Below are 22,850 nucleotides of genomic sequence, written 5' to 3' on the forward strand. Positions count from 1 at the left end.
CTTCTCCGTTGAACACAGACTCATCAGGGCGAATTGAATCCGTGGGGCCAAACGGCTCTCGCAGACACGAACATAGAGTAGAAGCTAAATGCACCGCTTTCCTCTAGGGGAATTGCCCGCTTCCATATTTGACATTGCTCGGCGTCACTCGGCAGCCGGAACGGCAGCCTGTCGCGGAGCAAGCTTTCAGCATCGCAGGCTTGCGCGTGACGTGCACTGTACTTGTTCGCGAAGGAAGGCAAAAAAAGAGAAAATAATTGCTGCGACACCACCGGCGTCCCATTACGCCTGTAGTCAGGCGGCTGTACAGACGCTCGCTTGCTCGCGTCGATGCCCCCAGAGGACTCTTAGCGCCGCCTCGTGGTAATCGCGGTCAACACATGAAGCACTCCCATAGCGTTACGAAGTTTCGTGACCATAAAAGCATTGAAGGACTATGCTGAAACAAAAAAACTCTCAACACTCAATTTTTTTCGGCAACAAATTTCTTAAAATAAAGAAATGAATACAAGAGAAAGGACGAAGGCGGGATTGAGTATAATAATAAAATTGTAACCTTTCAAAATCTTTTAGGCAAGAAAATTATGCAGTCACTTCCCAGATATCTCCGCCCTCACACGAAAACTGCTTAAGTATTCAGGCCATTTGAATAAAATGGCGAATTCCTTTAAAAGTGCGAGCCATTCCTTGGGACTATAAGCAAGATAACAGTAAAAAACATTGAAGGACTATGTCAAGACCAAGCTACGGCAGTGATTCAGTGTTTAAGATAACACTTCTTTCTGTACAAAAGCTCGCTTAAGAAGCCCCGTGGAACATTTCTGCTTTTGCTCTTGCTTCAATTTTCTGCTTGCATAGTGTGGAACGTGGCGGCACCTTAGGAGTCGTGATGACCTTCACAGCGCAGCGGTTTATATCCTGTTTGTAGGAAAAGTGTCGGTAATAGTGGTGTTGCAGATCATGTCAGCACACCATTCACGCATCCACGCATCGCACATTGCGCAACCTAGCTGTCATCATAGAAGGCGCGAATCCTAAGGCCTTCCCAACTGTTTCAAAACACCTCTCTTTTGCTCTGTGCGTGTCTGCGTTTGAGTTATAAGTAGAAATAAGGAACTGGGCAGTACCACACGAAGAGATGATGCCTGGGCTATACTGAGAAAAAAACGATTAAGGTAGGCACGGAAGGGGCACGATTACGCACACGGGAATGCTTTATGACAGCCCAGCTACGAAAAATGGGCAGGAGTGTTGCGGTACTCGGTAAACCTAATCGTAAACGGGCCGCCCGCGCTGAAACCTTTTTAGAAACTTGTCCGACTGCAAACGAGTGTGTAATAAATAGGCGAGCAGAAAGGAGAAAGCAAAGTGAAATGCGTAACACGTAGTTCAGGGAGAATAGAATGCATCGTTATAATTAAACAGCCTATTTATCTTAAAGAAAACTTCTATGTGCGATCCAACTTTTCTGGTGGGAAGAAATTTAAATGTCGCACGTGCCTACAGTCACCTGCAAAAGTTTCTTTCAATGCGACTTTTATTTATTGCTTTCTGCTCCCTGGAAATGAAACTCCATCTCGTATAGCTAAGAATCGACGATTATGAAAGTACGCCATCTGATCAGTCGACTTAAAAAGGTGGGAATGAGTTAAGGTCACCTCGTTTTCCACGAGACGTTTTCACTGGAGAATCATAACCTAGTGGTTCGCTCATTTCAGGTTGATTTAATTTGTTCACTGCGGTATGCCTCATAGAACATAAAACAAGCTTCAGGAAGATAACTAATGGTGAGCTTCCCTCCAGCTACTAGTACCTGAGCTCGTATAAACGTTTGAAAAAAGCAATGCAAGACCCATCACCTCTTGTTTTTTCAGGTCACGATAACTAAGTGCTCATTTAAGTTCCTTCCGCTCATTACTTTATATGAATGTGACGTGCACAAAATTATTCTGACGGTTAAAAGCATGAATGATCACCACAATTTTGTTATGAGTACGAAAGTGAGAGCTATAAAAGAGAGTCGAACCAGCTTTAGTGTGGGCGTGAAGTGGAAGAAGGAGATAGTCTACCCTTATTCATGCACTCTTGCATGTTAACAGAAACTTTATGGGGGGTCAGTGTGCAGAAAGTAAGAAACACTTACGGCTTTACTGGTTGTATTAAGGTTCTCGATAAATTATTGTTTTAGTGAAGGCACAAAGCAATCGGGGAACCTTAGACTTTGAGTATTTTGTAGAGAACGTGATACTCTAGGGTGCGCAGAACCCTTCAACTCTTCCAGACACTTCCAGACAAGCAAGATCACGTGTGCTGGTCCTTCCTTCAGAGATCAGTGAGGCCTTTGCTCAGTTTTCATTCAGCACATTTTAAGGTTGTTAAATGTGGCATAGCAGTTTCTTGCTTAGGTGCTGCCATAGCCAAATCATGCGTGCATGCTATCAGTACAAGTTTTAATCAGCAGGTTCAGAGGCTAAGAAGTGCGGGCTTTCCAGATGATGTTTTATTACTTGCTTGCAGTCAGATAATTAAAAGGGTCAAAAGGCATGAACCACAGGAACTTTCAAAAAAGGGAACAAAGATATTCGTTGTTCTACCGTATATTCACCAAATGTCACACCGTTTGAAGCAAGTAGGCAACAGATATGGCATTGATGTTCTTTTTTCTGCATCAAACAAGCTCGGCAAATTGTGCGCCATTGTAGATAGAAGGGCCAGGGAAGAGGAAAAGAAACGAAGAAAAACAAAAAAAGGTTGCCAGATTAAGCATGACCTAAGGTTTGTCCCTTGTGCTGAAGGGGTTGTGTATGAAGTGCCGTTCACGTGCGGGAAGACCTCTATAGGTCAAACAGGAAGGTGCTGGAACACCCTCTTAAGAGATCACAACACTTCTTTGAAAGAGGCTCCGTCGTCAAACTTGGCCTTGCATTACAGGAACTGTCCCCAGAATAACCAACCTGATTCTTCTGAAAAATCATGTACCCCCCTTTTTATTGAAACTAGGATCCTGTACAAGCACAAATTTAAACTAACACGGGAAATCAGTGAAGCATTTCATATCCAAAAAAAAACAACAACAATGACTCGTGCGTGAGCATCCCCTCTGTAACAGTTCATGACTGTGAACTAAACTATCTTGATGCAGGTGATTGATGTATCACTGTGGCTTTTGCTGTTGCTATGCGCTCTTGGTTGTCGATTTGAGTATATATTGCGCGTTGTTTCTAATAACGCTTTCAGTTGATAGTCAGCGCCGGTCCTGTTGTCCTCTTTTCTTTGTCCTTCGTCTTAGCGCTGTTTTTTCCGAACACTGCTTCTATGTGCGACGCCTAAAAAGTGGCACTAACGTCTTGGTGTTGCGCAGCGCCCCTGTAATAGCCGCTCCCTGCGTTTTCTTCTGCAGCCTAGCAAAACTTTCGCCGCATAAGTTTTGCCATGCTCGGGCTGTGGTCAATATACCGCGGCTTATGACATACAGTCGGCTTGTTGAAAAGAAAGAAAAAATATTCATTCCGTAGAATTATCACATGTACAAAATATTAATGGTTTGCGCTATTACGCCAGGCAAATTGGCTTGCCTGTCGTGTTTGCATTTGTGCACGACCATGTATTAACAGCAAATACGCGCTGTCATTCTCTTGCATCTTTATGCCGTATTCCAGGATCGCCTGCCGAGCATAACAGCGCAGTGGCAGAATAGATGAAACTATCGTGAGCAGGACGTAACAGTGCAAGAAGCTACATCCCTGCTCTACACAAAAAAGCTACTCAACATAAAGCTGCATAGCCTCCGGGTTGTTGACACAGCCCCGAAGAAAAAAAGAAAGAAAACAAGTGAATGACTGTAAGGAAGGCCTTGGCATACAAATTTTTGTTGGAAACAAACTTTGGGGGATTCGTATCGCTCCTGTCTTGTAGTGGACGAGGCAGATACGGACGTAGAATTTAATATGTGCACTACTGCAACACCCTGCACGCATTCCTGCCTTGAAAGTATTCGTGTTTTGAACACAGGTGAAGGAACAAGCTAGAAATGCTGCGACGTGTTTGCAGTCTGCTTGCAAAACAGATTGCTGAGCGCGTCGCTGCGCACCCGATTCGTTGTTGCTAGAGAGGAGGCAATACCAAGGTTTGGAACGCATGATATTGTAGCGCTTTTCTTGTGCGTTATTTTCTGTCGGACACGAGCTCCTGCGTTTTCAGGAATATTGAATTTTGCGACAAGCAGTCACAGTGGCCACCGTAGGAAGCTGAAGTCTGAGTTGCTCGCGAACTTTAACAAAGGGACAGCAACGTTGCGGATATGGTTCGCCAACAGCTGATGCAATCTTGACCGTTCTCTATGCGGCATGGTATCAGTGAGGATGTGCAAAGGTAAGCTGAAAAACAAGAGCTTAGATACTTTTTCATGTATTGCTAATTTTTTTTTCCCACCGCATTGGTGAAAAAAAAAGAAATGCCGAGAAAACGAAGCAGAATAGGAATAGAGTTTTATTATCCTGCCCAGAACTGATTGGAACGGCTGAGATCATACGTTCTCTATGTGCCGAATGTTCGAGCGGCGCGAGATCGCTAAGCGCAGAAGCTTATGAAAGATACTCTTCCATTCAGTGACCTCGCCAACCGGATTGTTTTAAACTGCGCCACAAATTTATCAAGTGCCCGACTCGACGAAATGTCCTTGGAGCCAAAAGTTTCGTGTATTATCGCAAGCGAAATGAAGGCTTGCCCGCTACAACCCTAGATGTGCAGTGGTCCACTCTTTACAGGGGAAGGAGACGTGGTGCAAAAGTTACGACAGCTTGCCAGAAAAACGCATTTTTGCGTCATTGTACAATCGACTCCCGAGCAGTTCAAGGCCACCACAGTGAAATTTTATTTTGAACTCATGTAATTGGAAATGAGAACGATGGCGGCGTGTGCGCTGCGGTGTGCCGAATTTTTCGTGACAGATATTGCCGAAGTATGCTCACTACGCTCGCCAGCAACTGATCGGGGTAGGAATTACCTCGTTGCAGTCGCTGTTTTTTCTGCTTTCCAATCTAAGGAGCACTACTGAAAAAAAAAGAAAGTTTCCACTGCTAAATAATTACAAGAAATGATTTGAAAAAGTCAGGGGGCACTTTGTTGACCTAAAGTGCGGTGAGGCGAAAACCTTAAGAGTGGTGTTGCTGCTTGTGTCACTAGTGTGTGGTTGATATGTTAATCTAAGACTGGAACGCGACAGCGTCTTGCAACGCTGCCAGGGAGTCCACAGAACGCCTTCGCCCGTTCGGCTCTACGCCTTGCTTGTCGGTAAACTGGTTTTTGAGGAAAGGAACGGTATCTGTCTCGCATATTTCGGTGGACACCTAAACCTCGCCATAACGGAAAGGGAGGAAGTTGTGAGTGAACGAAGCGACCGTATTCACTAGACTCGCCTTTGTTGATTTTAGACAATCGAGCTGGCATGGCGGAGTGGTTAGAGTGCTCGTCTCGCACTCCGGAGACCCTGCTGGTTTGATTCCCCAACTCGACCAATTTCCTACTCGGTTTTATTTATTTATCTGGTCTGACTAGGAAGAAAAATTAGGATAATTGGTTATTTAGCAATTAATTAAAGTCATTCCTATTTACTCGGAGCACTACTGTACGATTCCTTTAATTGGTTGCATGGTTACTAGCCAAAATTACGTTTGTCCCCGTTTGAAATTCACGCACTGGGACGTCACGACCATTTCGACCAACTGAAACAAGGTCAGCGTAGCTACGGCGGCCGCCTGAGATCTCGCTTTGGCTGTCGGAGTGTTTCTTTCGCAACAAAAATGATCGGAACACGTTGGAAAATGTCTGTCATTCTATTCGCAAATATGCCTGAACCGCGTGTTCCCCTGATTGGTTCAGCGAACAGAAAAATGCGGTGCTCTCTAACTGTTATTACGGCTCAGCAGAAAAGCCTTCACTCAAAAAAATAAAATACATACCATATTGAGGCTTGCGCACAAAGCAAATCTTAATCATGGGTGTTTTTATTCTACTGAAGAAAGTTTTAAATAAGAAATTGAATTTGAGCAGCTTTTAAATATCTCTATTTTTTTTTTCTGAAGATTATATTTTCAATAATGAAATCGCACGCTCTTGAAAGTCTCAGTGCGGTATCTCGCGCTTTGTCACTAAAGCACAGATTAAGAAAAAAGTATTTCCATTACAGAAAAAAAAACGAACGCCTTTTTCAAGTGGTCTACATGAACCAAACAACTCTGAATATTTGAACTCAAAGGTTCCTTTTCGAATTTAAGCAGTTTTTTAGATGCGAAAATAGCGCTTGCAATAGGTGGCCTGCGCCAGACAAGCAAAGTACACACCTGAAGAATGTGGTTTTCTTTGTTTGATTACAAAAAACTTGCCAAACATTATTCAGCACTGGGAAACTAGAGGCCTTTCTCGACTTGTCTGGTAAATAAGATGTGAAAATATTATATTCTAGGAGCGGTAGCTTTTGTTGTGACCAGCACTCATGTACCCTTTTCTAGTATTTATAGCTTTCTTCAAAGCTGCTTAAGAAGAAAAAGCTGCTGAAGTGCATATTGTACCAGCATAGACTACCACTCAATATATGACACAATTAAGATAAGTCGTTCGAGCTTTAACCTTCTAGCACCGCATCTTTCCTAAATAATAAGCACCCCCCTTTATAGTGAAATTAGCGCAGGACTCATATAATAGAGCATAATGAAAGTAGTCATAATGCGTAATCTTTTACAGCCGTGGTAAATTGACAATCATGCACAGAACCACTCTTCAGGAAGCTGAGCAAACTTCCTTGAGCCTAAGAGTAAAGTTATATGAATTAATTATTCCAAGGTCATTGTCGAGCCCAATCACAATGTACCTGATGGTTGCGCAAATTCTTTTCGTTGTATCCAAAGTTCACACTATGTGGAATTCCCGTGTTACCATCTAAAATACTGACCGCTGAGGTGCCCAAGTTGTTGGAGCCCCAGCCTCGCGTGCGAGAGGTGCGGGATTGGATCCACAATTCTGCTGAGCACCTACCGGTGATACAAAGGGTACAGAACAGCATGATTTCAAGGTTATCACGTTCATTTCGGCTGACATGTACGACGAAATTTTTCCTTGCGGGTGGCTCACTTAAGTCACAACAACCATGATGGTGCAGGATAGAAGAATCCTTGGGCTAGCTGAGCTTATGTATTTGTTGCAGCGTTCTTGCAAAAAAAAAAAAACAACGTAAGAGCAGCTTAATCGGAGTAGATTAAGCCTGAAGTGATCACCTTCAAATCGTGTTAGCCTACAAAACTTCCTCAAAGGGGTCCTCAAATGATTCGCGTTAATATCTTATGTTGGTGCATGTACTGAGCAGTACTCACACAGTTATAGTGATTTTAGAAGCGAACAACGAAAGCCATTTGGGTGTAACAAGGCATCCGTGACTTCTGTACATCCCAAAGTACCTTGCTTTTGTCCGCAATGGCAATTCTCTTGCAAATAAAGGGTTATATTAGGAATGTTTAGAATGCTATGGCATCATCTACTGCTGCGCTATATTTTAGTCCATAATTCGTTTGTCTTAAGCCATGAAAATAACTATAGTTTATAGGCTATATAGGCTATCTAGGATGAAAATCCTGACTACACGAAATTTACTGCAAGAAAAATATGATCTAGAAGGCTCTTTGACGCACGAGGCTTATATTGGGCACTTTATTTACGAAGAGGAGAGGGTGTGGTAGAATAGTTGCACTCGCTACCACAACTCGGAGAAGTAAAATTTAAGTATTTTTCTCCATTTTATTTCTATTTTCGAGAGCCGGAAATGGCATAGGCTTACATGAAACGCGAGAGCGTAAAGGGTTGCGAGATGGCAGACATGTCAGTGAAGCCAGTCGGCGCCAAACAATGCAGATGAACTTTATGTTGTCATGAATAAACATTGGATATTTTTATTTCTCCTCGTCGGGAAATTTACGTTGAAACTCTCCCCAAAAGATCGCCGAATATTGAAACTGACTAGATCAATCACCATGTTCTGTCCAAGGCAAAATTGCTTTCGGCTGTGTTTTTATAAGCCAACAGTGCGGAAGAATTTTTCGGAAATCACATCTAACTATTGATTGACGAAATATGTAGGGGAATCCCCCAAGGTGGAGAGACATCCTCGGGTGGACGTCAATGAGTAATTACTCCCTTATTACTAACTATTGATTCCTACTGACTTGAGTTTTTCATCATTTTTGCGGAGGTTCTTATTAGGACGTAGCAATCACCTTTGTCGTACAGTGCCCTTCTACTTTTTGAGTGCCTGAAATGGTAGGAAGTTTAGGGTGGTTTACACCTTGCACTACATATGCTAGTTCTAGCATTTGTTATGCCTTTTCAAACGTTTGGTTCTTTTTGAGACACAGTGCTTGTAAGCCTTTTCGTTTCACTTGGAGAGAAGGAATATCAGTTACGAAACGGCCTGTATAAAGTTTCCCTAAGGCAAGAAATGTGAAATCAACGGCGGCATTCTGTAGGCACTGTAACCCTTTAAATATCTGTAAGCGATACCACATGAGCACCTTAGTGGTGCAACAGCCTTTTACTAGGTGTCAGAGGGTATAGTAGCTGTTAAGGTAGTTGGATGTATAAATCCTATGCTTACTAGCTTGCCACTGCGTCGCTGAGCTAGATTTACAGCACTAATAGAACTGAAAAGGCGTCACTACTTTTCAATAGTAAGCCAAAAAACAAAGAAATTTTATTCTTAAGGGCAATATACCTATAGCTTACTCTAGAGAATCGCGAACAGTAAAGCGTCTGACATGCTGAAGGATTTCATTTGTCTGTTAAGAAGAAGATGAAAATGGTTGCAGGTTAACTTTCAAGAACCCAAACGTGAACTGACCTCAGATACTAGGGGTCGCAGCTATATATAAATAAGTTTTAAAAAAAGACGCTGTGTTGAGAACCGTGTGAGAACCTTTTAAAGCAGAACAAATGTTAACAACAAGGTTCCAGTTACGAAGATCTTACTTGCCTAAAAGAAAGCCTGGGGAATGCGACCGCTATCAGGTGATAGCAGTGACACTTCAGTGCCATAGGGCGCGTTCACTAGAAATAAACTTCGATAATTTCCGGCACATTCTCCCAGATGCCGCTTTGTGTTTGCAGAGGCTGTAAGATGTGCACCGCCAACTGTTCTCCTATTGGCGGGCTTCCTTTTTGGGGCAGGAAAGAAGATAAACGTGAATGGCTCCTTGTTGTAAACATTTTAGTCAGCTATATTAGAAGTCTATCTACAACTTCAGAACTGACTCTTTTTGCAAAGCCGACAAAAAAACAAGCTTGCTAATTATTGTCACTAATTACTAAATTTCCAGCACGGAAAAAAAACCGCGGACTAAGCCTCATGACCCTCAAGAGCACTGAATTGGTGTCAGTTGCCTAGGACATTGCTTTTTTTAAAAAAAAAAAGCTTGGTGACATTTAGTTAGTATATGCTACTTTATATATCACTGTCGAATATTTTGAGACAAAACGAAAAAAAGCTTGCGTACTAAGGAAAAGTTCACATCTCATAGGTCAACGGAGTCAAGAAACCGAAAGCAGAAAGGTGCAAGAAATAAATTCTTGAATGAAATTATTCCAATCGCATGCGAACACTGAGCGTCTAAGGCTAGCCTAATTTTAGGTTATGGTCAACTTTAATTCTCGTTTGTCCTATAAAGGTTGATAGGTTTCTTTAATTAGGCTTATTCAGGTACAGGATCCCTAGATGGTATTGTTCGTTCTGTTCCAAAATTATGCTATTTGCTAGGAAGAAAACACAAGGATATAAGCTTGTATGTCCCACGTATCAATTCTACTCTTGCCTTACTACACTATTGTTATAGAGAACGTCGGTTTCTCCAACTTTGGGAAGCGCGGTCACACTACCGGAGCCGCAAGGAGAGGAAAAAAAAATGTGTTGAAGGTGAAGGTAAATATTCTAACTTTAAACACTTAACCCCTGCCAAGTATCCAGAAAAATATCTTCTGGGCGATATCTTACCTAAGGCGGCTCAGAATCATCACGGCTTTTCTTCTTGAAGACATTGATGGGGTCCTGGCTCTCCTTGAAAGATTTAGTGAAAGATTGAAGTTCAACGTGGGACTTCACGTTTATATTGAACGTCGGAAAGAGAAACCTAAGTGCCTTTCCGGCGCCTAATTTATCGCAGATTGTCAAGCGCTGAGATCAATTACAGAAGAAAACTGTTAATAGCTGTATACAGTATGTTCGAGAAGAAAATGTCATGGCGCAATTGAATACTAGGCACACATTCTCTGCACTTGATGTAAAACGAAGTGGCCGTTGGGCTAGATGCAATAGTTTTAACTTTTTCAAGAAGGTAACTTATCGACACCGAGAGAGTGAAAAAGTGCGATGTGGTTGGCGGCACTGAATGCGTCGTAGCAAGGAATCGTGAAAAACAACAGACTTGCTTTTATATTCTGTATTATCCTGGCAATACGTCCTTAGGTGCCGAGCTTTGGATCTGCAAGGAAGTTAATAGTAAATGTAGTAATCAACTATCACATATACATGGCAAAATTACTTTCTAAGAGCATTGAAAGTGCATTACTAATTACTTTTAGAGGAATTGCAGTACCGTAATAAAAAAGTTACTAATTATTCCTCACAAAAAAAAGACTTTGCATTACATTTTTTTTCTGAATTTTGATGCAGTCACTTTTTTCTTGTTAGTGTTTACGCATACCAAGAAGTGCAGTTTCTTCATAGCGAAAAGAAGAAATTCAGAATTCTTAATTTATTGCATGATAGGAGCAGCTAAGCTAACAAAGTAGGTGCCCGTAAATTTTGCCATGCTTTGAAGAAATGGCGTCCAGGGCGAAGCTGAATAGCCGCTATGATCATGCGTTCCGTAGCAACCAGGTTTTGTACATGGTAAAAACGTTTTGTTATCCAGGGGTGGAACTAAGAAACTCAAAATTGTGTGAAGGTGTGTGTTTTCGTGTTTGCGTATGCAGTTGCGTAGCCCTCCTTTCGTTGTACGCGGAGTCTCACATCTGTACTCCTATGCCACTCGTCCACTGTGAAACTTCGTTGGCTTGCATGCCGAAGCTTTCTGCACGTCGCTGCTATTTTCAAGGCGTCTATCAAGGCAAACAAAAGAACAAAGCTTGTCCGACGCAAAAAGCCGTGGTGTATTTTCGAATAAAAGTAATTTCAAAGTAACTGATTATTTTTGCATCGAAATTACTTTCCAGAGGCAATTGATTGCATAACGAAAATTGCTAGCTCGAAAAAGAACTCATTACATTTACCAAAGAATAATTAAATTACTGTAATTGTTGTACTGTACAGTAACCTAATTAGTACTATATCCGATCTGACCTCTTTGTGGATTTCAGAACAAGGTAGCCAAATCAAGGAAGATATCTAAGCCCCGTATCTGCAGAATCTTTTGAAGTTCCTGTGTTTTTTCTCCCCAAGCCATCGAATGTTCATTTGCAGGATTTTATGCTATGAACTTAACAGAAGAAACCATCAAGCTTATTCGTTTCACGAGATGGAATTACATGGTTGGCAGCTTCGTTTAGTTTCGTTATCAACTTAGTCGACATATTTCATGTATGCGAGCCATGTCTGCATGGGCGGTCTTTGAACGCTAGTGTATCGAATGTGGGTGAGGACGATTGACAATAAAATTCTTTGCGCTCTTTCCAGTATGGGGACAAAAACAAAGAAACATAGAGTATATACTGTCGGAACTGCGGCTCTCTATTGCAGCGCTTCTTAAAAGGGGTCCTCTGTGTCGCCCTCTTGTTCGTTCTTGTCATGCATTTTCGAAACACTGTTGAACTCAGCAGCCATTATGAAGAGATGAAGTAGAAATGACGCACGTACACGTAGATGGAACCTCAAATAAAAAGACTACATGACTCAAGGGCGAATATTTGTCAGATTCTTGGGCTAGTTGTGTTCACCATCAGCCTGACTACGCCCACTGCAGGGCAAAAGCCTCTTTCATGTCTGTCCAACTAACACTGCCCTTTTCACCTGCGGTTACCGTATCCTCGCTAACTTTTCAATCTCATCCGCCTACCAAACTTTCTGTCGCCGCTGGCTACTCCTGTGTTGCGTTATGCTACTCCTTTTTGCTGCTTTTCGTAAGCGTCTTTCTCCCGCTTCTGCTGGTTTTCTAGAAGCACTAAACGATAAAGAAGGAAATGCGCTGCTTTGCACGAATACACGAAGAACTAGTATGATCTCCTTTCAACACCAATGCAGGATGTTTCATCTGATTTTCTAGATTGACTAATTACTGTAGCAATTACTCTTGCCGTCTGTGGCTCTCGGGCAGAGCATTTCTAGATGTAGAGCACAAATAGAGGCAAGAATCGCGGGAACGAAACAGAAATTTCTCATTTGAGTGACGTGGCACTCAATGAGTGCATAAAAATTACGCAGTAAACGGGCACATTTATTTCTTTTAAAGAGCTCGCAAAGTGAGCTAGAGTAGAGCGCAGCACGATAATCAAGACACAAAAGTATGAAAATACAAACCAGAACAATAAGGAAATCAAAACAAAAGGAAGAGTCAAGAACACAGGCTTGCCGAAAACGGGAGCCGCGAGATAGCTCCATTTTCTGAGAGTCAAGCCACGCAATATGCAGTTCAAGGTATGCCACACTGTTCAGAAGAAGATGGCGAAGCTGCATTGCCCAGCCTGAGGCTACATGTCTAGTTTGAGATGAAATAGGTCTTCTTATGAAGATTCGCGGCCGGGGCACCTTTGCAAAAAACTGTTCTGCGCAATATCATTTATTCAGTTATTTTAATATATGTCTTAGATTTTAAACTCATGTTTGTCAGCTTTCTTCCTCACTAACTGCTTACCGTAACAAAAACTAAGATTATTTTTCCCGACAGTTTTCCTGAGCCCATCTTTTATCAGATTATCATTATTTACCTAGTTGGTACTATTAAACGCACGGTGCCCTTCTGTGTACATTTATCCTTTGTAACTGGGTTTAATGCTTTGGCATATTATTTATTGATTATTTATTTATTATTGTTTCTTCACAGGCTCCAAGCAGCACACAACTGCATGATTAGGCGGTACCATAAACACAGTTAATATCAAAAGCACAAGCGCATCATTATGCGCTGAATATTCTGTGTTGTTAAGGATCACTAAAACAAGAACATTGGTCAATCAATTAAAAGAGGCCAGGAGTATCCGTGGCAGCGTTTGCCCCGTTGGCAGGTGTTTCAGATGCTTTCGTGTGCAGTAATTTTGGCGCCGAAGGTAAGAGATCCTCGGGAGAAACGGGCTGGTCCCTTTTGTGGAAGAAGAGTCGCTCCAGTTCCAGAAGAGAACCTAGAGGGAAAGCCCCTGCAGAGGCGTTGCTTGCGCGAGAGCCTAAAGCACAGGGGACGTGGATTGCCCTTTCCCCGCAAACCATCCCAACAGCGCATGCATAACAACTCGTGAGAATTATGCGCGGCCGTTACCACGAGACAGGGCATTCGTGTGTATCCCCAGAATGGACAGCTGTGATTGGGTGGTTTTAGCGGCTTCATGAAAACTATATTAATGGTTTTCAGATTAATGAAAACCATTTAGATTTTCGTCACGCAGCTTCCGGTTTCTTCGTTACGAAATTACCTGATTGTTGAAAAGTAGTCACGTGACTTTGTGACATCATCACAACCTGTTCACCCGATGGTGAGCAAACTTTACACTGTTCACAAATTGCGTGCTATTTCCTCCTGTCCAACGTGGCACAGAACATGAGCCTTCCGGGAGCTCTGTAAAAACGACCTTGGTCTCACAAGCCATACGTGTGGCTGTGCTTACTTAAAACGAAATAACAGCCCACAAAAGAAGACAGGACGAATGACGTCTATGAAAAGCCAATGTGCCCAGACTTATTCTCTTCTGAAGTGTGGCTGTGTTTGAAGCCACAGGCCGGGGCAATAGTGTATCGCTTAACAGCTGCACCACAGCGCCAATACTGGTATTGTGACTTCCCGCGATCTAATACGGCATAGTGGGTCATGGCCTCATCAGCGTCCCGTGACCACCAGTGGGCTCCCAAGATCAGGAAGTAAGCCCACCCCGCAAAATGGATTGAGGTGGATTAAAGTGTATTTTTGGGTCAGATTTGTATAATCCTCTATGATAACCCACAGTAAGGTACTCAGACATCCAAGAGGGTGATGGCTCATGTATGTATACCATATAAGAACCATAAACTAGTTCTAACGGGAGTTTTGGTCTGAAAATCGAAAGATTCTTAGACACTCAGTGTAGAGAACATAAAAGACAACCTAATTTCCTTCTGTAAGAGCGTGGTTAAAAAGGCCCCAAGTTATTGTATTAGTCTGTTCCTGCCTTAAAGATATCTGTGGAACGAGCTTTTACTAGCCTCGGACCTGGCTGCAGCATCTTTATGGAAGGGTTTCTCTTTAGTACGAGGGATGAAATAATCACAAGGAAGTCAACAGCATGCAAGGGATGCGAGAGCGGAGAATCAAAAACCTTGGGTCCAGAAAGAACGTTCTTTACAGAGTGGAATATTTATAGAAAACGCGGCTACATTGTTTCAAACTTAAAGCGCTGAAGGAGAGAGCATTACAAATGAAAAAAAGAAAAAATCTGATTAAAGAAACTATACCCACAGATATGAAGCCTCGCGCGGATGGAGCAGAGACAGCCATAAAAACTAAAAAAAAATAATTTAAAGCGTTTGAGTCCGCTTGGATCTCTGCCAAGGAAAACGAAGGCTCTTCCTCACGCCGATATTTTAAAGAAAGAGGCCGATATTGAAGAGAGCGAATAGAAGACATGGCCCGGTGATCTTGCTTGTAAACGAAATGACCCAGAGAAAGGCCACGCCATCATCTTGATTGAGTACGATGCTGGTGGAGGGATGTTAGCAAAAATGTATGACACGAAGCCTTCTTGTGTCCTTTCTTGTCTCGCTTTTTTTTTCTTTGCGCAAGAAGATTTAAAAACCAAGAACCTGCTATTACTTTTTTTTTCTCTTTCATCGCAAAGAAGACGCTGCAACTGTTTTTTCTGTATTAGAAGGGGCGAACGCTGGATGTCTGTCTTTTTTGTGCAGGATTATTAAGTCCGGCGGGTTTTTCGATGTGCTATAGGCCGCAGTCATATGAAAGAAAAATGAAGACCACTCACATCAATGCCCCTTCAGAGGTAACAACAACAGTGCCCCATTGATAATGTTCTTTCTCATCAACTCGTAAAACAATCCATGATGGAAGCGAGCAGCCACCGAAAGCAAGGGACATAGGGCATGTCATTTTTTTAATTCGTAGTTTTCATCAAATCTGTAATTTGTAATTGTAATTCTCATTAATTTGCAGTTTTTCATGTTCGGTTGTTGAAAAACTACAAATTAAAAAAAAGACATCCCTCATGCTCCTTGCTTTGGTTAGCTGTTGGCTTCCGTCATGCAGGCCATAACGAGCCCCTCTGTTCCCTTCACTTGTATGCTTAATCCGTGATTCAAGCAAGCATGGCGCTTTTTCGCTGCTTGTGTTCTTTAAAGCTTTGGGAGCCTGGCCGAGGCTTCGTTGGTCATGAAGATAGGTTCCGTAATATAAGGGCTCAGAAATAACTGCGCCTATTGAATAGGAGGTCATCAGAAATCTTCCTATACATTCAGATATAAAAGATGTCGTCGCGATATAAAACTTGTCTGAATATCAACTTTAATTACTATGCCTGCGTGAGTAAAGGAAAGGACACACGTAATTACAAGAATGCAATCTCTTTCCTTACAGATCTGAAATTCTTCATTAAATATTGTTCAAGGCAGCTAGCTCTCTCCCCACAGATTTGAAATTCTTCATTAAATATTGTTCAAGACAGCTAGCTCGGAGGGCCATGCACGGCAGCTTGGGCTGCATAGCCACATGCACAAAACAAGAAAATCATGAAAATCTACCTGCATGTTAAGTGCCAGAGTATAATTCCGGGGTCATTGACCCAAATGCTAAAATAAAGTTGGCATAAAGGACACCATACTTGCACTGCTGCGCGCGTGAGTCGCCCTTGAGCCTAACCTTAGCGGTAGACCACCGCCACGGAGTTCTATGAAGAAAAAGACTAAGCAGAAATAACTATGGTGCACGGTTTTCATTATTTAATTATAGAACCAGCCCTATGGTCCAGTAGCAGCGAATTTTGGTCAGGTAGCGGTACACACGACTCAGTGAACTCAGGAGCCGGGATTTTGTGCAAGAGTGCAGGCTCTCATTTCCCACAGTAATTTTTCCGGCTGCGCCCTGTAAACAACGAAGCGACCGAGCCAAATGAAGAGTGTCTCTATGGTGAACAAGAATTCAGGGACGTGGCCAGTGCAAAAAGGATCTATAAAGGTGAACACTGACTGTCGAGATACTGTGCTGAGCTTCGTTCAGGGAGTGAGGCTGTGCAGACGAGGCGTGAGTGAAAGTGCGGATAACGTTAGCTGGATGTGAGGCAGCCCAAGTACGTCTGACCCTGCTGAAAGAGAGATGGAAATATTTCTGAGCGTGTAAAGCCTTTTTATCTATATATATATATATATATATATATATACGCGTATATATATATATATATATATATATATATATATATATATATATATCGCGTAATTCAGAGGGTTCGGTTCCCACCATGGTTGTTTTTTTCTTCTGCTTTTCTAATCAATTAGCTTTAAGCGATAGATATTCAGTAATATTCTAAATTTATCAACACCACAAAATAAATAAATTACTTAAAATCCCCTTTGTCCCTTGGTTTCTGTGGCGGTTGGCTGCCCTTATATATATATAAACAGGGAAAGTAATGTTACCTATTTGGTTTCCAGTGACTGTGGAATCACATTTCACTGCGACGTCCTTCACCCATCCACCCAAACGCCGCCAGCTAAACCCTTCAACGACCTTCTCCTTGCAGAAGGCCTCCACCCACGTCTACCATCCAAAAGCTATTCCAAAACCACCCACTCGTCACCACCCTCTAGAAGGCGTCCATCCATCAGCAATCTTTGCCCTTTAAAAGTCACCACCCCCCAGCACCCACCACTCAAGCCACCTTCCCCCTCCAGAAGGCTTGTACACAGCATGCAACCGCCTTTCTCCGAGCTCCACTTTTTAGAAGTCCTGAACCCACTACCCACTATCCTCCACACGTCTCCTCCAGAAGCCCACGGGTCACCGGGATGAAAAAGCGACTGAAAAATGTAATTCACAGACGCAACGGGAAGGGGATCAATACAAAAGTGAACTTTACAAGTAAACTTCTACTGCCGATTTGTCGCATCATATTGTATGATCTCGGTTGAATTAGTTCCAGAGGCCTGAATATTTATTTTTATTCTTTGGTGTCCCTGGTGTGTTAGACCTTCGTGTGTGTGCACGTGTCTCTTTCTCTCGTCCTGTGTTATTCTGCGCAAAGTTTTCTCGAATATGTCGTACATCATCTGGCCAAATGTTCTGCTCTACTACGTGTTAGGCCTTGCCCGGCTTAGGGATCTTCTTGTGCACGCAGAAAAGTAGACACTGCATTTGCCAAAATCAACCTAAAATATTGGAGAATAACAAAAGTGAGCTAATCCTACTCCTACTCTTCACTTTTTCGTAACCAATACCACGGATGGGAGTCACCAGAGCAAAAAAAGGTAGGATATATCCAGTGTCTCTCTTGTCGATCAGCACGATAAGCTTTTGTGCGACAGAGTGCTCCCGTTACTCCTAGGTCGACGCTACAAAGATTCTATTTACTTTTTCGGCTTGTATAGTAGAGGGACTACTTTTCGCTTCACATCCTAGTCCGTATTCATTCTAAACTGGAATTCCACTCCCGAAGAATAGCACAGTTTTTGTCCCCGGAGTGGCTCATTCCGAGAAAGAATCTGCGACGTAGGTGATCTAAGACCTTGAAGAAATTCCTTCAAGCACATAGTGTACAAGCCTGCAATTGCTGGAGATTCTTGAAACACTATTGGAATGTACGAAAGCAGCTTTGCCTGGACGGTGTCAGAGCTGATATTCAAGCTGTGCTTCACTGCTCTTCTTATTTCAGGCTTGGGTTATTTATATACTCGCGTCCGACATCGAATCCTGGCCGCTCTGCACAACAAATAAATTGCTGCTGACATGGCAACTATTTTTGTTGTGCACCACATAAAATTCCTTCGCAACGACTGGTATTCGTTTCTCGGAAGCGCGAAAAGACGATAAACACAAGGAACTCGAATTCTTATACCATAGCGCCGAACTGCTTCGTGTTCTGCAGTGAACTGGCCGAACGTTCTGCTCTACTATGTGTTAGGCCCCATCTATGTTGTAAATAAAACAAACTTGAAACTTGAAACTGTTATGCCTGCCAGCCCTGACTCCTTTTAAGTGTGAAGAACACAAGCGAGAGAGAAACAAAAAAACTCTACTTTCCATTGATCTCCCGTGCTTCATAACAGTTACTTGATAAATTAATTTCTCTGGCGAAAGCAACGTCAGTGTAGCTGCCCAGTCTCGGTCACTATGACTGCGGAGTTTAAGGCCCTTCTGCAAAGCGTGGGAGCATAATGTTGACTTGATGGCCTGAGCTATGAGGAGCACGTGGATCCTCGTATGCGTGCCTACCAAGAAAACGCCATTAGCAGTCACGTGATTGAGGCGGTCCTGACAGTGGATCAGCTTGTGGTTCTTGAAGGGGAGTGAAATATAGCTAGGCTAGTGCTTCTTAGACCTAGGGAAAGGAAGTAGTCTGAGACTTATCCTTTTCATTTTACAGTGAAAGCTGCACTTTAGGACTACAGCTGCAAAAGACGGGCCATCGCGGAAGACTAGACCTTGCTCTTGAATAAACAGAAAAATAAATTTTGCCGCCACAGGGATTCGAACGCGCAGCGGCGAGAAGAGATCATCTTCGCTGGCCACTGCGTGAGAGCACTTCCCCGCATTTTTTTTCCGAGACGGTATCTACTGCACGAGGTTCTAACTACAGATTATTTACAAAGCGCGCAGCTAGTGACGACACTTACACACAAACCAACGCAGCTATAAGGCGGCGAAAATAGACACCGCATCAGCAGCGGAAACCAGTTCGGTAGATAGTGGATCACGTCTCATGTTAAACTGCAACAAACTCTCGGACTGTGGCTTGCACATTGTCGTGTTCATCAACTTTCAACTAAGGCGCGAACAGATCAGGTAAGAATAGCCTCGATCAGAGACTAACCTGAGTCGAATATTGTTACCAGACGTGCCGACGAGCTAGCAAAGCAACCTTGAGCAAATAAGGCGAAACGCATGTTTCTGCACGTCTACTCAGTTTAACTATGTTAGTACCCTACCATTTTTTTAGGAGTTGTGGTGCGTTGTAGGACAATCGACGTATTAAACATTTCGCTTTCAGAAAATTATGACGGTTAAGTATGTCGATGGAAGAACTTACTTGCTGGCCAGTTCAAACGTTACGAGGTCAGTTGACTTGGGTCGCAAGAGCCAAGCTGGAATGCGGTGTAGAGCCAAGTGCCAACGGCATTAGGTACTGGCAGTGGAACTAATGCGCAAGAATTAGGGGAGTGGTATGCATATCAGGATTTGTTAAGGCGAAAGCCTTGTACGGCTCATGAGTGACGTGGATAAGATGTGTCACGCTTGCACCAATCTGCATCCAGTCCGCAATCCAATCCATAACTATCCAACATGCAAGTTCATATCACAATCCATATTTCAACAAGCCAAACCATTATCCACAATCCAATCCATAATCCAAAAAGGGACGAATCAATGAAGAAAAAGAACGAAAGAAATTTGGATCTATGCGGGAATCGAAACTAGGCCTGCGGTGTGCGAGACGGGAACGACTCATCTGCGCCACGACGCTTCTTTCTTGTTTATTGCATGAAAATGAACCCAGCTAAGCTACAAAATGCTTCACGTACACGCATACTATTCCATGATGCAGACACACATTCTCATGTCATCGTACACTGCACTCCACCAGCACATCAAAATTGCGGGAGACATACACATGCGTCAAGGATCGGCAACCATTCAGGCGGCCGATCCTGCGCAGCATAAACCCTTCGCACCAAGGCGCACTGTTCACCAAACAGAGACAGATTAACGAGGTAGTTCTGCGTGTCGATCCATCATGTGCCGCGACGGTTCAGCGTTTGCAGTTGAATACAGGCGTGTCTAGTGAATGTAGAGTTGTTTCAGAATCGTACATGAGTAATCATGAACATATAAATTACAGATGCCGCAATTTACCGATTACAAAAGTAAGTTTCCGGTAAATTTCTTGGATGGATGGATGGATGGATAGGAGCGCCCCCTTTGAAACGGGGTGGTGGCAATTGCCACCATGCTCAGCTTTTCTTTATTTATTATTTTTTTTTTGTTTACTGTGTTGGCAATTCTCATTAAGATTCTCCATCAACTTTTCCTACGGTTTCCTACTATTCTAACCTTATGCCACATCTCTGCTTTTCAGCCACCAATCCTCCAATCGCTTTTTGCTGACTTCCACTGCAGATTTATTTACATGACCATTGTTATCTTTAAACCCTAGGGCCTCAGAAAGAGTGACTGTGCCTGCATCGACATCCGGATGGATACCATCACATTTGATTATGAGGTGTTCAATTGTTTCCACAGATCTACCACACACTGCACATGTGTCATCTTCTTCGTTAAATTTCTTTTTGTAGCTGCGCGTTCTAAGACAACCTGATCTAGCTTCAAAAAGTAGGGCACTGCCTCTTGAGTTATCATAGAAAAATTTTTTCCTGATCTGCTTTTTCCAGAATCGATATAGTTCTACACTATGTTTCTTTTCCATTGAATTCATCCAATTTTTAACTTCCGCGTTTTTAACCTGTCGTTTAATGCTCTTTCTTTCTCCGTCCTCATGACCGGCATACTTACTGGTTAGTTTTCTAGTTCTTTTCCGCCACTGTGAGTCAACGTTCTTTCTGTATAAATATTTAAATACCTTAGCTGCCCATCTGTTATCGTCCAATTTCCTCAGGCGTTCTTCATATAGTATTTTACTCTTAGCTTCCCGTGCCTCGAACGATGCCCAGCCCATATCCCCTTGTACTGCCTCGTTTGTGGTTTTGCCGTGGGCACCTAGTGCTAATCTTCCAACAGGTCTCTGATTTACGTCTAATCTCGACTGAACTTCTGCCCTTAAGCACAGAACCGCATTGCCGAAAGTAAGTCCCGGCACCATTATTCCTTTCCAAATACCTCTTAGTACTTCATATTTGTTGTACCCCCATAATGCCCTATGTTTCATTATCCCGGCGTCTCTTCGTCCTTTTGCCCTAAGAGCCTGTTCATGCTTTTCCGTGTATATCTGCCCTTCGTTTAGCCATATCCCAAGGTATTTGTATTCGGCCACTTTGGGTATTTCGTGGCCTTGTATTGTAAGCACCTGATCAGTTGTATCGTTAAAAATCATCACACCTGATTTAGTTGCGCTAAAACTGAATCCTAGAGCGTCTCCTTCGTCTCCACAGCAATTAACCAAAGTTTGTAAATCTTCCTGGCTATCTGCTAACAGTACAATATCGTCCGCATACATTAAACCCGGGAGTCGCTGCTCAACTACATTTCCGCCTAATCTGTACGATAGATTATAACCCAGATTACTTTCTTCTAGCCTTCTTTCCATATTTATCACGTAAAGCATGAACAACAGCGGTGATAGAGGGCAACCTTGCCTTAATCCTTTGTGCACCCCTACAGTTGTGGTACTTTTTTTCCCTTCCCATGTAATTTCAACTTCATTATCTCGGTAGATTTCCTGTAGAAAATCAATTACCTCATCACCAATACCTAAATCTTTCAATATGCTCCACAGGAGTTCCCTGTTCACGTTATCGTATGCACCGCTTATGTCTAGAAAGGCTATAAACAGAGGTCTATTTTCCGCCTTAGCTATTTCTATGCATTGGGTAAGCACGAACAGGCTATCATCTAACCGCCTACCCCTTCTGAACCCATTCTGAAGTTCTCCGAGTATCCTATTCCCTTCTACCCATGACTGCATTTTTAATTTCACCGCCTGCATTGCCAGCCTGTACATAACAGATGTTATCGTAATCGGACGGAAGGATTTTATGTTCATCTTATCTCCTTTCCCTTTATAAATCAAATTCATTTTACTCTGTCTCCAGCTGTGCGGAATTTGCTGATTTGTTATGACTGCCTGCAATGCTTTTATCAGCGCGGCCTTCTTGGGCCAAGTTCATTAATCAGCTTAATTGGAATTTCGTCTATCCCTGCGGATGTGGTTTTAGGAATATTCGCTTGCTTGGCGTGTCGTAGCGCCATGATGCGACACCCACTGAAACCCCCTCTCGCAATGTACGACGCTGGCCCAGGAGACGACGCCGTAATGCAAGCAAAAATGCATTCGCATTACCGCACGCAACCTGTCTTTAGTGCCTCCTTGAATTTTTTTAGTTTTGTAACCTATTATTTTTGTAACCTAGTTACTAGTTACGATTTAGCCCAGTACACTTCCTTCAGAAGAAGAATGATTTTCTTATAAAATAATTTTTATTTTCTTAGCGTCCTCTCGCTTGCCACTACTGCTATGCCCTAGATGCTCGCCTTGGCCGGCCCGTGTAGGCCTGTCTCGGCATCTCGTGACTTCATTGCGTGCGGATGCTCGCCTTTTCTTGGCGTCGATTAGAAGTGCTTTGTTACGTTCGGTCCTCGTGCCGCCTGTCTGTCGGCTAGTAAGCCTGTTGTACGTACGTGGTGCAGGCAGGGGCTTATTACTTTTATTTTCTTTTCGGTTGCCCCAACCTATTCTTTGTCTGT

Source organism: Amblyomma mixtum, chromosome 1 (genome assembly GCF_055824585.1).
Source record: "Amblyomma mixtum isolate Tamu chromosome 1, ASM5582458v1, whole genome shotgun sequence".
Lineage (NCBI taxonomy): Eukaryota > Metazoa > Arthropoda > Arachnida > Ixodida > Ixodidae > Amblyomma > Amblyomma mixtum.